Source organism: Cherax quadricarinatus, chromosome 18 (assembly GCF_038502225.1).
Source record: "Cherax quadricarinatus isolate ZL_2023a chromosome 18, ASM3850222v1, whole genome shotgun sequence".
In the NCBI taxonomy this organism is placed as follows: domain Eukaryota; kingdom Metazoa; phylum Arthropoda; class Malacostraca; order Decapoda; family Parastacidae; genus Cherax; species Cherax quadricarinatus.
In genome coordinates, this window is record NC_091309.1 from 39,192,858 (window position 1) to 39,206,855 (window position 13,998).

At 37.6% G+C, this 13,998-nt stretch overlaps 1 protein-coding gene across 2 annotated transcripts in view; it reads right to left on the reverse strand.

The window, feature by feature from the left end:
- The window catches only part of LOC128689497 (immunoglobulin domain-containing protein oig-4), a 51,321-nt gene extending 40,592 nt beyond the window's left edge, over positions 1-10,729 (reverse strand). The window contains exon 1 of one of the 2 annotated variants that reach the window (XM_053777859.2): positions 10,575-10,729. The gene's annotated coding sequence lies outside the window, so the exon portion shown is untranslated. Of the gene's footprint in view, positions 1-10,503 lie in introns of both variants that reach the window. The other variant, XM_053777858.2, reaches the window with a different exon arrangement.
- Positions 10,730-13,998: the final 3,269 nt, after the last annotated feature.

Genomic DNA, 13,998 nt, shown 5'->3' on the forward strand with positions numbered 1-13,998 from the left:
AATTCCAAGAGCCGAAAATAGGACTATGGTTAAAACCTCAGGAAATCTAAGATATGTGTGTTTGAATGGGAACGAGTGGGAACTAGGCCTACAGGTGTTTCCATACAGTGGGTCGTGTTACATATACTGAAGGATTGTTACTCATATCGCCATACGTAATATAGCGAGTGATGAGGGTATTGATGTTTGGTGATAGTAATCTTAAGTTGTAGATTACAACAATCTTGCAAATCCCCAGTGCATAGTGTGTAATATATGGATGTATATATGGTGGAGCAGCACTACCGAATTATTGCCAGATGCCGACAGAGAAGTGGAAATAAACAAACATGAATATTGAACTATGTAATATTGCGAGGGATAAGGATATGCATGTGCAGCGATATAGTGAAGTGAAATTGTGGCTAAGACTAATCTTAATTAATCCCCAGTGCATAGTGTACAATATATGGTGTAATACATTGTAATAAATTAGGTCAAGTGGCTTAGCTAATTATTGCCAGATGTCGACAGAAGTGGAAATAATTGGGTAAGTATTAAACTATCGCCATAAGTAATATAACAAGTGATAAGGCATTGATGTGCAGGGATATAGCGACTTAAATTATGATTAATAAAGTGAACATAATGTAAAGGAAAAGGAATAAGCCAAATGTGTGAATTGTCCGTCTCTTAACCTCTTACAACTGATCCCCTGCACCCTGTGGGAAGGCCCTCCCCCACTCACCCCAAACCTCACTCCACCAACCACACCCAACCAGCGGGAAGGGTCCCCCCCACTCGCACCCCTACCCTCTTTACATGGATCCCCCATCACCCAGCACCTATAACCCCAACCCACCACCCACCACATAATAATGCCTTAAGATAAATGGAAGTGAATATGGCCAGAAATAAGATAAATAACAAAAAGGCACAATACCGTGACTGGAACAATACACAAATAACCCGCACATAAAAGAGAGAAGCTTACGACGACGTTTCGGTCCGACTTGGACCATTGACAAAGTCAATGGTCCAAGTCGGACCGAAACGTCGTCGTAAGCTTCTCTCTTTTATGTGCGGGTTATTTGTGTATGTGTGTAGAAATAAGATCTGTTGTATATGTGAAAAATATTTTGGGAGAAATATTAAGGGCATTGATTGTGGAATGTGTGGTAAAGCATCCCATATATCATGTACAAAGCTTAATTCAACCATGATAAATGACCTAAAACAAGAAAGACATTATTGAATTTGCCCCAGTGAGATGGAAACCTGGTTGGGCATAAGAGATGTACTGAAAAGTGAGTCTAGAAAGCTTAAGAAAGTTCCTAAGGAGCTTGCCAGATATATAAAAAGTGAAGAAAAAAGGGGGGTGAGGAACAAGAGGAAAGCGGAAAATAAAGGTAAAAACCAAGTAGTCAAAATAAGAGAACATTCAGAGGAAGGCAGAAAACACCAAAGATGAGTACATAACAGAAAAAGGAAAGGGATGAAGAGAATGCTAGAGCAGGTACCAACAAAAATGAAATAAAGGGAAGAAATACACCTAGATGAAAGTAAACAAGAGAATACAGATCAGGTGGCAGAACTTGAGAAAGATTCAGACTCAGTAAATGTAGTCAGAACATTTGCAGATACTATGCAAAACTTGAGTGAGTATATGGCAGAGCTTGCTGGAATAAACAGAAAAATGTTAAGAAAGTGAAAGTGTCAAATGTTGCTTTGACGAAGAGTGCAGCAGGTACTTCCTCCCAGTGATGTGCAAAGCTTCAACACAGTTCAGAAAATGTTATGACCTGAACTGCCCAGACTATCGTGTAAAAAGCCTGCAGTGCTACAGAGAAAGGGAAAATGAACAGCAATCTTTTTTAGACAAACGATCAGACCAAAGAAAGAGGCAAAAAGGGGAAATGCTACAGATAGGCAGCATAGTGGGGCATACCAAACCAGGCATCAGCCTAGCAAGCCTGAATATACAATCAATTGCAAAGTCAGTACTGGAGAAACCAGGGGTATGTACACCAGGGGCAGTACCAGGTAGTACATCACCAATGGTACTAACGAAACACGGCAAAACAAAGCATCCCAAATAGTAATTCGTGCTTCATATTTGCAAATATTCAGGGTTTGAAATCAAATTAAAACAACAATGTCAGTGGGCTCCTATCAGAAGCAATTACCATGTTTGGAGCATTTACAGAAACACACACAAGGGATGTTTTGGACAGAGATAAAGATAGAAAACTATAACATGTATAGATATAAATTAATAGGTCACAGGGAGAAGTAGGACTATGTAAAAAGTACTTTGTTGTACAGAAGTGCTAAACTCTACGAATGATGTAGTAGAAATTCTAGGTATTAAAGTTGAAAATAGGAATTTGGTAATTAACCTAGTATATAAACCTCCATCAGCAATTGCTAAGGAATTCACAGATCAGTTAAATAGACAGCTATCTGGATAAGCTAGAAAATCCCACACCAGATATTTTACTCCTTGGGGATTTTAATCTCCCACATGTAAAACTGAAGATGGCGCAGCGTAATGTTGTAGCAGAAATATCCCCGGGAAGCACCCTGGCTCACCAGGCACATACCTGGGAACTAATGAGGCTTTGTGAAAAGTACTCATTGAACCAACAGATAATTGATCCCAGTAGAAATGAAAATACCCTGGATTTGATATTCACAAACTACGAGGAACTAATCAGACACATAACAGTTACAAAGACAATATACTCTGATCACAACTTCATAGAAGTTCAAACGAGTATTAACTCAGGGTTGAGGAACTGCATCACTAATGTTAGACACGGGATGTTCAGTAAGTTTAATTTTAACAACCATAGGATTGACTGGGAAAGAAACGAAGAGCTATCAGGCATATCCTGGGAATCAGACATGAGCACCCTAAATCGCTACCTGTGCCTAGAGAAGTTGAATATAGGAGCATACAAGATATGTATGAAGCATCTACCATTCAGGAAACCCAGAAGATCAAATAGAGAGAGTGCGTAGATGGTACAGAAGAAGAAAACAGGTTATTTAATTGTTTAAAAATACAAATGTGCTTCAAGAGAGATCACTGAATTAGAGCAAAGACTTAAGATGTCATACCTAACAGAAGTACAAAGGGCCATAGAGGATATTGCAAGGAACCCAAAGCGTTTCTATTCCTATGCAAAATCCAAGCTAAGAACTACCTGTAGAATTGGACCATTATTGAGTGGAGATTCGTATCCTGACGATGAACAGGAAATAGGTGAAATCCTAAAAGAACAGTACGAGTCTGTATTCAGCAACCCACTAAATGACAGCAAGGTAGAAAATGCAGAAACACTTTTCATTCCAGCAGAAGGCCGCGCAAACCAACTGACATTACAAATCCCATAGATTTCGAAAAAGAAATGAATAACATGCCCATTCAGCACCTGGACCAGATTCATGGAATGCCCTGTTTATAAAGAAGTGCAAAGTACCACTAGCACGAGCCCTCAGTATTCTTTGGAGAAAGAGCTTAGATCCAGGTGAAATACCGGAGACCTTAGAGTGCAGACAGCTCCTTTGCATAAGGGAGGCAGTAGATAGAGCACTAGCTAAAAATTAGATCAGTAGCCCTAACTTCTCGCATAAAAATCTTCGAGAAAGTGATGACGTGACAGATAGCAAATTTCATGGACCAGCATGGTTTTAGAGCAGGACGATCATGCCTGTTACATCTGAACCATTATGACAGAATAACGGAGGTGTTGGAAGACGATCAAAACTCAGATGTGATCTACACAGATTTTGCAAAGACGGTTTATAAATGAGATCATGGAGTGATAGCGCACAAAATGAGGCCCATGGGCATTACCGGGAAGGTAGGCAGATGGATTTTCGGGTTCCTAACACACAACACAAAAAACAATAGTAAACAGAGCAAAACCCAGCATCAGCGAGGTAAAGCCTAGTTCCCCAAGGCACTGTCCTGGCACCTCGGCTGTTTCTCATTATCATAGACATAGATAAAAACACCCGTCACGCTTTTGCATCACTTGCAGATGACACTAAAATAAGCATAAAAGTCACTACGGTAGAGGACACTGAAAAATTACAGGAAGACATAAGCAGGGTTTTCCATTGGGCAGTGAAAGAATGAAGAACTCCAAAAGGAACACTGTATACAAAACTCAAGAGGGTCACCAAATAGAATGAAAGGAGTATGTAAAAGACTTGGGAATAATTATGTCAGCTGGCCTTTCTTTTAAAGTCCATAACAAGACAAAGATCATGAATTCCGGGAGGATGATGGGGTGGGTATTGAGAACTTTTAAAAGAAGGGAAATAATGCCAATGATGACACTCTTCAAATCGCCAGTGCTCCCTCATTTAGAATATTGCTCAGTGCTGACGGCCCCGTTCAAAGCAAGAGAAATATCAGAGCTGGAACAAATAAAGAGATCGTTAACGGCTCACAGTGAGCCAGTAAAGCACTTAAATTACCGGGAACGCCTTCAAGTCTTGAACATGTACTCACTGGAGTGGAGGAGAGGTACATGATAATATATACCTGGAAATTACTCTAAGGCCTGGTCCCAAATATGCACACTGCCATAACATACTGGAGTGAGAGATATGGGAGGAAGTGCAAAATAAACCCAGTGAGGAGCAGGGGTGCGGTGGGGACAATAAAGCAACATTGTATCAACATTCGGGGTTCCATCCAGACTATTCAACTTCTTAAGATATATCAGAAACAGCTGGAACAAGTGTAGAAGCCTTCAAGAGGAAATTGGACAAGTATTTTCACCAGGTGCCAGATCACCAGGCTGTGATGGATATGTGGGGCAGCAGGCCTCCAGCAGCAGCAGCAGCAGCCTGGTTGACCAGACAAGCACCAGACGAGCCTGGCCCATGGCCAGGATCCGAGAGTAGTGAAACCCTCGAAACTCTTCAAAGGTATATCAAAAGTATTGTTATTCTTTGTTTTAACCCCACGCCTCTTGCGTGGGATGAATTTGGGTGGGATAGAAAGGGTTAGAGGTATTAAAGGTTGGAGAAAAATGCAGAGGTAGGGGATGGAATGGTTGGAGAAGAGGGCACCAGGTGGACTGAGTAAATGGGGGGGGGAGAGGGTAAAGCAGGAAGATTTGAAGGTGAAGTAGTTGATGGGAGCCGCTTAGGGTGGGGGAAAGGCAGTGTTTGAAGAGAGGAAGTGGAGAGAGAGTGAGGGAGGGAGCAGCTTGGGTGAATGTGATGGAGAATGCAGTGAAGTAATGAGTATAGAGATGAGTGTGAATGTAGAAATATCGGAGGAGAAACTGAGAGGGTAAAGTTGTGTGTGGGGATGGAGAGGGAGCTAGAGAAAGGGATGAGAGATAAAATGGGAGGGAGAAATGAAGTGAGGAAGAGAGAGAGGGAGAGCGAGCGAGTTGTGATTCTTTAGGTAAAGAGGACACAGATGCAACAAATGTAACATTTTATTGTGGCAACGTTTCGCCTTCCAGGAGTTTTGTCAAGGTGTTGCAAACAAGGACACAGATTATATATATAAATACCTCCCACTGTGAAAGAATAAAGAAATTCCAAGCGCTTTCGTGACTTCTCACATTATCATGGAACTATAAAAAACAGAACATCAAAAGAAGGCATATAAAGGGTCAAGATTACACCTCACCATCACGTCACCACAACAGAGCTACACCTCACTCGCGTGACGACACCGACTGTGAAACCTAATACTCTACCCAAAAATTAAGATTTATTATTTATCATTAAATTCTTCCCGAATTTTATTAATTATAAATGAATCCAATTTATATAAACCAAAGGAAATATGAATATTTTCAAAACTGCTTTTTATGAAACATGATTCAATTTTATTCCTGTCGACCATGGATTTGATACAGCTTTCTCAACTTTTTGAAAATCAATTGGATGGTTAAAATCTATCACATGAATAAATAGAGCATTAGAATCTTGTTCAGTTCTAATGTCGTTTTAATCTTAGTTCGATACTTGGCAGTTTGATCGTAAACTATCGCAAATTTTACAAAGAATCTTAGACACATCAGTCAGCATTTTGGGGGGAATTCTTTATCAAAAGTTTTTTCCTGTATCATAATTTTTAAATGCAACTTTGATATTAGAAGCCTTAAGAGAAGGTATATCAACCAAGTTTTCATGGTAAGGGAGAACCAACATATTTTTAGTTTAATAAGGTTGGTTGTCCCTTTTTGAACTGTAAAAACTTTTTAGCAATTTAAAAAGATTTATCAATTACGTTTCTTGGGTATTTTAGATCATTAGCTATTTCATAAATTTTGGATATTTCTTCATCTATGAACTCTACTACAAATACGTAAAGTTCTCAAAAACAATGAGGAAAACCGACAATTTAACTAGATGTGAATAATAATAGTGTACATAGGAGCAGTTATTTGTAGGTTTTCTGTAATTTTTAAATTTAAAATCAGTTACCCTTAATAATCAAAACATCTAGAAAAGACAAGGAGTTATTTGCTGCGAACTCAACAGTAAACTTTATAGAATGGGAGATTTATATTATATATATATATATATATATATAATATATATATATATATATATATATATATATATATATATATATATATATATATATATATATATATATATACACACACACACACACAGCTAACTTTATTTTGTTTAATGTGTGTGAAATGTTAGTTGAAGATGACGTGTGTTTCTTTGATCACTAGGCGGCATCACTAAATCTCGAAAGATGGTGGGAGGAGTTTCCGTGCTGCACACATGCGTTCAAGTTGTCGTTTCTGCAATCACTGATATCGTCATCGAGACGTGTTTGTAGGGTACTTGCTGTGTCACTGACATGTACCTTGTCACAGCCTCCGCAAGGGATTGTGTAAACGCTCATTAATTGGCTTAAGGTTCTTCACTTTGGTCCTAGTCAGGTCGTTGATGTACTGGTTGCGATGGTGACTAGTACTTCGGAGACGTTCAAGGTAACTTGGGTATTAGGAAGGATTAAGACTTTGAAGTGGTGTTAGTGCGTCGTGAATTGATGAGATGAAGGTTTCTTTTCTTAGTTCTCTATGAAAAAAGAAGGAAATTGTAGCTCAGGGCAGGTTTGGTGTATGTATACTCAAGAAACTCCTGGTGTGCTCTCAAGAAAAATCCGATGATGCCTCATTTGGTCTTTGTAATCCTGGCTGGAGTAAAAAAGTGAGATCGTTTATGTTCGTAATATTCCTGTAAATGTTGAACTTAAGGGTGTTATCTACTTCACGAATGAGGATGTCGAGAAATGGTAAACTATCATTGGACTCGGGTGTAAATTGGATGGCCGGCTCAACTGCGTCGAGTCTTTTTATAGGTCCTTTACATTGAAATGTTTGGGAGTCATAATGAGGACGTCGTCCTCATAACCATGTGACGTTGGTGGGTATGATGTTAGCGAAGCTATCAGCTTCTAGGTGTTGCCCGTGTTAGATACGACGGCACTAAAGAGAATTCATTCCCATACCATACGTTTGTAGGTCCACTAATGAAGGAAGACCTCAAACTAGCATACATGCACGGACTACCTAAGACCCATTAACACAATATACCCCTGACCAATCACATCAGGTATAGGTAGTGCACCACACAAACATGCTAGTTTTCGCCGAACACCTTTCCTACCTCCTGGGAACTATCTGCCCCGTTCACCTAAAGCACTCAGGCGACCTCCTTTAACCGCAGCAGACACACCTCTGTCCAGAACAAGAAACTAAATAATTTGGACGTCAGTTCCCTCTTCATTAAGGTACCCATCCCCGACTCTGACGTCAAGTCGATTAGGACCTAAATTTTCCATCACTTCCCGTAGATTGTGTTGACCTCATTGAATTAGCATTAACTTCATCTGTTTCTTTTTCAACTGCAGTCATACATTAACCAGTGTAATGACACTAGTGTAATGATATTGGTCAAACATTTTAAAGGAATTAGTGTTAATTTTCCCTTTAATAAACACCAATCTCAACCCCAAATAGCCATACAAAATGGAGACCATTTAGAGAAGGAAAAACAGAACAAAAAATATGTAAGAGATTAAAAGAAAAAGTACAAAAATAAGTCCTTGCTGGTTAAAAAAAAATTATTAGCCTAAACAGTTGAGAGAATAAGGACACAGTTGTTTAGGTAAGACACATATGCAACAGTTAGGTATCTTTATTTCGAAACGTTTCGCCTACACAGTAGGCTTCTTCAGTCGAGTACAGCAAAGTTGATAGAAGCAGAAGACACTTGAAGTTTTGAGGTGGTCAGTCCCTCAGTCTGGAGAAGAGTATTGTTCCATTGTCTGGAATAATATGGAGTTTAAGTGATAGGATGGAGCCTTAGCGCCAGGAGGTGAGACGTAGGTCACGAGTAAGAATGCGAAACGTTTCGAAATAAAGATACCTAATTGTTGCATATGTGTCTTACCTAAACAACCTGTCTGTATTTTATACCATTTTATTGTTCAAGGACACAGTTACCTAGAGATAGTAAATAAATTCATATTAAGCTCTAAACCAATGTGGCTTGATCCTCAGTTTGCTGAGCGCCAGACAGACGCGCTTCTTGTTTATACTCGCCTAGATTAATTGCTTAGAGAGGAGTGCCAAAAGGGTACTAGAAAGGGTTACTTCAAGATAGTGATAGAACGGTGGAATGGGATTGACTAGGAGGTAACGAGTTCTAGAGCCATTATAACAAAAAATAGAGCAAACACTAAAGACACTGATCATATAAGGGCAGGTAAGGACAGGCTTTTTGTTTTCCAATGCGAAAAAAACAGATACAAGAGGACATAGTTGGAAGTTAACACAAATGAACCAAAGGGATGTCATGAACTTTTTTAGTATCACTAGGAAGTGAGCGGGATAAAGCGAGTGTATTTAAGAATTCTGGAGTGGATGTTTCAGCAGATGGCTGTATTAAGAACGAAGTGATTAATATAACATACGAGGATAAGCCCGGAGTGTTAAGGTGTCTGCGGAAAGAATTAAAGCGAAAAGAAATTTACCAGAGTAGCAAACCATCCTCCGATTGCTTTTATCGTTCTAGAGAATGTATACTGGCAGAGATGGAGCCACTTGGTTTATACAGACCTAGCATTTATATCACTCTTGCAGCTACACACAAACCATCCGTAGTTTTATTTAGTTTGTTAATTATACGTAAATATACGTTAAGCTAACATAGCCGAGATTAACAAATATTTTGCAGGTGCCACCGGAAGCATACAAAACTCATCAGACGAACTAATTTCAGAACTATAATGCAGGACAGGTTGAGGGTGGTGCCAACACTTCAGTATGGGTGCGAGTCATGGTCTTTGAATGCTGCAGCGAGGAGCCTCGGGCCAGTGCATTCTAATCAAAATTAAGCGTTAAACCCACTAGGGTCATACAGCTAGAGGCAGTGCAGATATCCTAGTTAAGATCATGGTGTGGAAATCATGTAGTGAATAAGAAGTGAAGAACTGAAACATTAAAGTACGAAATGATATGATCCAGAGGGCGAAGGACTGGGAATGGCGATATGATCTGACCATTAAAATTTAGAAAGGATGGAGTAAGATCAACTGATATAAAAGGATGAATAAATGTGGGATGGAAGGGAGGCTCACAGGATGTTGCAAGAAAGGTTGGGATTAGGAAGTCCCGGAAACTTAAGTGGTGTGTGTGTCTTAAACATCTAGCAGGGATGTGTGAATGTTTTAGAGTGTGTTAGGTAAGACACATATGCAACAGTTAGGTATCTTTATTTCGAAACGTTTCGCCTACACAGGCTTCTTCAGTCGAGTACAGAAAAGTTGATAGAAGCAGAAGATACTTGAAGACGATGTAATCAGTCCATCACCCTTAAAGTTTTGAGGTGGTCAGTCCCTCAGTCTGGAGAAGAGCATTGTTCCATGGTATGAAACAATATGGAGATGAAGTGACAGGATGGAGCCTAATATAGCGCCAAGAGGTGAGACGTAGGTCACTAGGAGAGGTAAAAACTCAGATGTTGGGAGGACAGGTCCCTCTCAAATCGAGCCGTTCTCACTAGTAGAGGTTGTCTAATACACTCTAATACTTCGTATTAGAGTGTATTGGAGACAAGTGGCTTTAGGGGCTTGTCCTGTTGCTGGAGTGTGAGCAAGGTATCGTATGTAACAGAAGATTAAATTCTTGTGTCAGATAGTTTATTACTAATATTACGATCATTGGAAAGTGCTAAACTCGTTCGGGGTCATATACTACCTGGAGGACTAAGTAAGGTTGAAACCTGAGGGTTGGTAACTAATGTAGTGATACAAAAGTGCACTGTCAACATTGACGCTTAAAGACAGGTGCAGAGCGAGCTTTTATTGTGACAACATTTAGCTTTAGAGTTGTTCAAACACGTTGTGATTAAAAAAAAAAATACGCTGCACATGTCTTTTCTTCATAACTAATGTAGTGAAAGCATAGTAAGCTAAGTAGTACTGTTAAGTTATTCAGTAGTCTGGCTGCTAACCTTATGCTGGTGAATGTCGTTCTTATATTAATAGTAAAGACAGAGAAGCGTATTGAATTGCTTGGACTTGCTTCTGTGTAGCTGGTAGCACTGTTGATGAAGCTTTAAAGGGGGATTCATGCGATGGCTGGAAGGCGAGTGTGTTGGTCCGCTCACGACGATGCACCTCACAACACTGAACTTCAACCTGTGCAGCCACACCACCACCACCCAACTAGCTCACTCACTCAGACTCTCGTACCTCAGCCTAGGCTTGTTTGACCACGTTGTTGTTTATTGTTTTACGAGGTTCCAAGTGTCAAAATTTGAACATTTCCTGTGCATCTACAAATGCTGTATTCCTGAAGTCAGGTTAGATTTTATAAATCGTAAAAAGTTTATTAATGAAAAGTGATAATAAAAAAAATTACCGTGTCATGTATGGTTGGTAAATAGGGATTAAAGAATCTATTACTACACGAGGATCACTAAGGCTGCACATCACCAGTCAAGAATACTTAGTTTCTAAAATAGGGATTAAAGTAAAACTCTTAGCATATATACCGAGAGACATACACCTCTCGGTGTATATTCCCTCTTGGTCACGTATGGCAGCAAGTGGTTGAACATAACCAGGATACCCTCATATTTGCACTAGTATCAGTCGTCGTGAGGGAGTGATTTGCACACCTACACACCCTGCCTTCCACAATCTAGTATCGTAGTATTTTTCATCCAAATTAGACGCAACATTGTGAGGCTACCATGATCACTCTACATTTTACAAGGTTAGTACGAGATCTGTTTACCTAATACACCCATTACATAGAATGTTGTACCTGTCAGGATGGGGGTTCCACGCTAGCTGATAAATCTTGGATCACCATTTATCCCATCACCCATCACGCAATCACTTTAAGAGGTATGATAAAATAGCTGCTTGCACGATTGGGTTTCCAGAAATTTTCTTCACATTTTTAACACATTGATAATACTGACATTCGTAAAGACGTGTATGCGAAGTGGAGCGCTACGTTTAATAGTGATGACAGTGACATTCGTAAAAAACGTGTTTACAAAGTGGACTCTACATGTAGTGAGTCATGGCGAATCTACTTAAACATAAATGAATTGTTTATGTACAAAGTAAATATTTCTGACAAATATATGTATATATATATATATATATATATATATATATATATATATATATATATATATATATATATATATATATATATATATATATATATATATATATATATATATATATATATATATATATATATATAATATATATAAATATATATACAATATATATATAATATATATATATACATATATATACAATATATATGTGCATATATACATATATATATATACATTATATATATATATATTATATATATATATATAATATATAATATATAATATATATATATATATATATATATATATATATATATATATAATATATATATTATATGTATATATATATTAAATATATATCTTTTCTTTTCTTCTTTCAACATACCAGCCGTATCCCACCGAGGCGGGGTGGCCTAAAAGAAAAAATTAAATATATATATATATATATATATATAATGTCGTGCCGAATAGGCAGAACTTGCGATCTTGGCTTAAACAGAAACGCTCATCTTGCCATATAGGACAAGTGAAAATTTGTGTATGTAATAATTTCGCCAAAATGATTCTGAACCTAACGAAAAAAATATATTTCACTGTGTTTATTTAGTATTAAATTATTGTAAACAAATCTAAAATATATTTAGTTGGGTTAGGCTAAAATAAATTGTTCTTGTTTTAATAAGGTTAGGTAAGTTTTCTAAGTTCCTTTTGGTGCAAAATTATAAATTTTTACATCAACATTAACGAAAAAAATATATCTATAAACCTATAAGAGAAAATTTTAGAAAGGACTTAATTTTAAATGAGTTCTTGCTAATTGACCAGTTTTACATATTCGGCACGACATATATATATATATATATATATATATATATATATATATATATATATATATATATATATATATATATATATATATATATATACACCAACACCTGGAAGAAGTCAGCAAAAGTGTTAGTGATTGGTACTAAAACCTGTTTCCCAAGGTGGTAATAAAGGCAGATAGGCTCCAGTATATAGAAGGAACTAAAATGGTGTTAGTGAAGGAAAATAAGCTCTAGAACGTATATGTAATTAATATTTACCAGACTGCGGCCAGCCGGGATTAGATCTTGCGACACATTCTCCCGCCTCAAGAGACAGAAAATGTTCACATCACCTTAAACACTTGACTAGTGATCATACAAGAATCATGCGCCCAGCAGAACTTTTTTTTTTTATATTTTATTTAAAACCACAGTATACATGGATGGTTTACATAGATGATTTAAAATAGAAATGCGAAAACTTTATATAAGAAGACAACATATAACTAAACAGAGGACTACCGGAACATATCTTAACCACAAAATAACTATATAACCAAAACCTGACAGTCTTATTCATTTTGTATATGAAATTTTATATATAAAAACAATTTCATATAAACTAATGCATTGCACACTCCATGGTACTATGATTATATAAAAAAAATTATATAAAAAACAATATCATATAAACTAATACATTGTGCACTCAATGGTACTATGGTTATATAAAATAACTATCAGAAACCTGCATGACTCTTGAAATTGAAACATGGTGTTCTTTATTTTTGGTTTTGCATGTATTGAAAAAGGAATCAAAACATGCAAAAATCCTTTAATAATTAACATAAGACTTTTACAGATCTAGCATGTATGATTACATATGAGGCAACACTAAGACACATAATACCCCGACCAACCCCATATTTAGTTTCTCAAACTAATTATAAACCCACAAAAAGTATACCATGCTTGTATACAGTGATATTAGTAAAGGTGCTTAATTGAACATCAACTGACTATATGCACCATAAATGATAAAAAAAAAATACATGTGATATCACTGGGTGAGGGAACAACATCCCACAAAAGCTGCTGCCTAAGGAACTTGAATGTCCATAGATTACAATATAGGACATCATACATCTCAACCCCCCCCCCCTCACAGCGGTGACCGCTACTACATATACAAAAACAATCTCAGGCAAATGAAACTTTGTGCCCTTCATCAAAAGTTTACAACCATCACCAAAAGGTCTGCTTATGAACATTCCCCTTAAAGGCCAGTATAACGTTGTACTTTTAGCGGTGACATCAGCGTGGCATCTGCTTACAAAAGACTAAACTAAACCTAACGGGAATTCCAGGAAAGACCCAACATACTTCACCAAACCCCGGCTATAGTCGGGAACCAATTCAGTCTTGTTAGAGGCTGGAACATATACTGAAATATTGCTTTTTATCTGTATTATCAAAATGCATGACCATTTTATGATTAATCCAAGATCTCAGTGCCACACAACGCCACAATCATACAAACACAGACGCACGGAACCAT